General features: G+C 38.5%; 1 long non-coding RNA gene across 1 annotated transcript; it reads left to right on the top strand.

Moving 5' to 3' along the window:
- The first annotated feature begins 1,401 nt into the window (after positions 1–1,401).
- On the top strand, positions 1,402–2,931 carry LOC134947475 (uncharacterized). The gene is made up of 3 exons (XR_010182566.1): positions 1,402–1,480; positions 2,194–2,291; positions 2,384–2,931. It is a non-coding gene; the product is annotated as an uncharacterized LOC134947475 (long non-coding RNA).
- The last annotated feature ends 1,333 nt before the right edge of the window (positions 2,932–4,264 follow it).

The following is a 4,264-nucleotide window of genomic DNA, read 5'->3' as shown; positions in this document are numbered from 1 at the left end:
GAGTGTGCCATATCTTTCCATAAGCCTTCCGTTGAATTTAAGGAAGGGCACTGGAGCAGACAAACTGTATATGCGTGTTCTGAATTGATAGCGTAGCACAACAATATCCAAATGGACAGCAGGTGACACTCAGAGTATTCTTAATAGTTAACATTTTTTCCCTACTTTTCAGGGGACACAGCCTGATGAAAGGGACTGAGTGCTGCCTGCTTTTTTTTTTGTTTGTTTATTGTGGTGATACACTGCTTATGAGGATGACAACGGAACAATAACATTTTAAATCAACTTGTGAGTGCCGAATCTATGTACTATGCCAGTGGTTCTCAAACTGTATGCCGTGGCACCCTGGGGTGCCTCAGGACACATGCAGGGGTGCCCTGGGTTGGTGGTCCAGGACCAATTCAAATTATATATGGTCAATGTAATGGTCAAAACCAGTGTTGGTGGCTGCCAGTCATAAAATATGTGGCCAAACAGAAGCAAATCTTGTCCATCATCGCACAATTACACCTAAGGACAATTTAAATTAATTTAATATTTCTTTCTAAATGTATCAATGCATTTGGCTTAGGGTGCCACGACTAAAATAAAGTTTGAGAACCAATGTACTATGCTGTATATATGTGTGTATAAGTACACAGACACACACATATATACACTTGAACCTGGATAAGTGGGAATCCTCTTTTACTGGTACTAATTATGAGGTCCCGGCATTTTGGCAACAAAAAGCCCTGTTAATGAGACTTTGAAACCTCTTTAACTGAGACTGATTTTACTCGCTTAATAGAAATATTCACCTCTAAAACCAAGACGAGATATATCTAAACATTTTTTTTTGTGTTTTTTTTTACATGACCATATTTTTAAACAGCTGATGATTTTATTTTATAGAAATGTTAGAACAATGTGGGTCATTCCGAGTTGATCGCTCGCTAGCAGTTTTTAGCAGCCGTGCAAACGCTATGCCGCCGCCGCCCACTGAGAATGTATTTTAGCTTAGCAGAAGTGCGAACGGTTGTATCGCAGAGCGCCTGCAAACATTTTTTGTGTAGTTTAAGAGTAGCTCAAAACCTACTCAGCGCTTGCACTCATTTCAGACTATTAATTTCCGGATTTGACGTCACAGCCTGCATTTTCCCTGGCACGCCTGCGTTTTTTCTAACACTCCCTGAAAACGGTCAGTTGCCACCCAGAAATGCCCACTTCATGTCAATCACTCTGCTACAACCAGTGCGACTGAAATGCTTCGCTAGACCCAGTGCGAAACTGCATCGTTCACTGTGCCGCATACTCAGAATTGACGTTTTTTTTAGCCTGATTGCTGCGCTGCGAACAAATGCAGCTAGCGATCAACTCAATGACCACCAAGATTTCTAATGTTTTTTTATTTTATCCACTAGGGTCACCATCCTATCCGTGGGTGACTTGTGTTTCTCAGTGTATCTATGAGGATTCTTTCACAGCTCATAAATGATAAGTGAGTGAATTGATTGACAAAAGACTGTGACAGTGTGTTTTTATGTTGTAGAGAATTTAGGCTATTAGCTCCAATGGAATTCAAATAAGTCTCTGGAACATAGTAACATAGTTTGAGGTTGAAAAAAAAGACAAGACTAATTTTAGCTGTGGTGAATGTTTAGCCGTAAACTAAAAAAACTCCTTTTGTTTTTTATTACTATAGTGCATGATTTACCCACCATAACCTTGTATATTCTTATCCATTAGGAATTTATCTAGCACATTCTTAAAAGTAATGACCGAGTCCGCGATTACTTCTCTCTCAGGCCGGGAATTCCAAATACGTAATGTCCTTACTGTGAAGAAACCTTTCCGTCTGTGTGTGAAAGCTCCTCTAACCTAAGCGGGTGTCCACGTGTCCTTTTTGATCTTACAAAAAACAAATCCCCCGTTAGCTCTGTGTATTGACCCTTATATAATTGCAAATGTTAATCATGTCCCCTATTAACCTCCTTTTTACCATTGTAAACATGCCTAGCAAGCCTTTACTCTTATTCTAGTGTCTCCATCCCCTTAATCAATTTGGTCGCCTGTCCCTGAAACTTTTCTAGTTCCAGGATATCCTTTTTAGTGTACGGTGCCCATAATTGTGCACAGTAATAGAGATGTGGCCTCACTAGTGATTTATGTAATGGGAGTATAACACTCTCATCCCTTTACATCTTATTACAGAACTCCAAGAGAACAGGATATCGTAATTAAATTCTAGTGTTCCACTGCTGAGCACCGTAAAATCAGTTATTTTAGAAGGCCAAATTCTTCATTTTCCAGTGAGTACAACTACACATTTAACAAAGTGATGTTATTGAAAAGGTTTATTTTAATTAGCAACCTACCTATTTTTTGTTTTGTTTTATTCTAGCAGTACCAGAGATTGCTGAAGGCCAATTGTAAACATCATATTAGTAGAAGCAAAACAAATGAAAGAAAAAGGCACATACAGACTATGTACTTTTATATTAACACTACTACCTTTTGATATACCTACCTTCTATTAAGCTTGAGAAATGGATAGGTTTATTATTAAAATAAGAAAAGAAACTGACAAAGGGAAGTCTAATGAAAGTGCTAATAATAGCACAATCGCCTCGGAACCTGAAGTTACAAACTTACAGGAAGATAATGCTTGCACCAGTCATAGCGCATGTAGTTCTGACCAGCAACAAATCGCAGTCACATCAGAATCCGAAGTTCCATACTTACAGGAAGATAATGCTGACATCGGTTGTGCGGAATGTAGTTCTGACCAACCACAAACTGCAGTCACCTCAGAATCTGAAGTTCCACACTTACAGGAAGATAATGCTGACATCCTTAATAGTGCATGTTGTTCAACTTCTGACCAACAACAAACCTCTTTGCCTCTCAGTTCAAGTCCATGTAGTTCTTATTCAAAGCCTGCAAATACTCGATCTGATGACCCAGTCTGTGATATTCCAAAAAACAGATTGGAACGTCAGTTACGAATATCTAGAGGGCCCTTTCAGCCCAAAATGAGTACATATCCTAGAAATAAAATAGGATCTAAAGTAAGAAGTTTTCATTCTGAATGGTATGAAAAGTACAGATGGTTAGAATACAGCCCATCAACGGATGCAGCATTTTGTTTTTACTGCCGTTTCTTCACCGGTAATGATGCAGCAAGCAAAGGGCATACTGATTCGGCATTTACTACTAAAGGATTCAAGAACTGGAATAAGGCTAATGAACGTTTCAAAAACCATCAACTGTCTAAATCTCATGTGTTTAGTCATACATCTTGGACTTCTTTTAATGAAGGGAAACCTATTGATGTATTGTTAGATGAAGGCAAGCAGACCTACCTGTCTAAACAGGAAGAATTAAGATGTCGTAACCGAAGTGTAATGGAGCGACTGATTGATATAGTTCTGTGTTTGGCAAAAGGTGGAAGGCCATTTAGGGGTCACAATGAAAAATGTGATAGTCTTGAAAGAGGGTTATTTCTTAATCTGGTAGATATGCTTCAAAAATATGATCCTGTCATGGCAAAACATGCAAAAGAATCTCCTCGAAATGCTTCTTATCTAAGCAATCGCATCCAAAATGATATAATTGTGGCCATACACAATGTTGTATTACAAAACATTGTGTCTTCACTACATGGAAAAGTGCTTTCAATAATTGCTGATGACACCACTGACTGTGGACACCATGAACAGATGTCCGTTGTTGTGCGGTATTTTGACAATCACAAACATAGTCCAGTTGAAATTTTTTTGTCTGTTCAGAGACTTTTCAAAGTTGATGCACAGTCTATTTTTAACCAATTTAATGAAGTCCTTGACAATCTTAAAATAGAGTGGTCATCAGTATTAGCGGTCTGTTTTGATGGCGCATCTACGATGTCTGGATGTACAGCAGGTGTTCAAATGAAGTGTAAAGAAAGAAATAGTAATATACTCTATGTGCACTGCTATGCACATTGTTTGAATCTCGTTCTAGTAGATGCATGCACTTCAAGTAAACAGAACAGAACAGTTTTTGATTTTTTTGGCATTGTTCAGACTCTTTATAACTTCATGGAGGGCAGTTCAGTTCGACATGCAGGAATGGAGAAAATTTCCCAAGATGTAGGATCCCAGTTGAAGACTTTAAAATCACTGTCTAATACAAGATGGGCTTGTAGAGCAGAAGCTGTGGCTGCTGTAAAACAAAACTATTCCATCATTTTACAAGCCTTAGATGAGATTGTTCAAGAGACCCGTCTTCCAGACATTAAAAT

The sequence above is a fragment of the Pseudophryne corroboree genome, chromosome 8 (assembly GCF_028390025.1).
Source record: "Pseudophryne corroboree isolate aPseCor3 chromosome 8, aPseCor3.hap2, whole genome shotgun sequence".
NCBI lineage: Eukaryota > Metazoa > Chordata > Amphibia > Anura > Myobatrachidae > Pseudophryne > Pseudophryne corroboree.
Note: the sequence above shows the minus strand (reverse complement) of the source record. Positions and strands in the feature narration are given on the sequence as shown.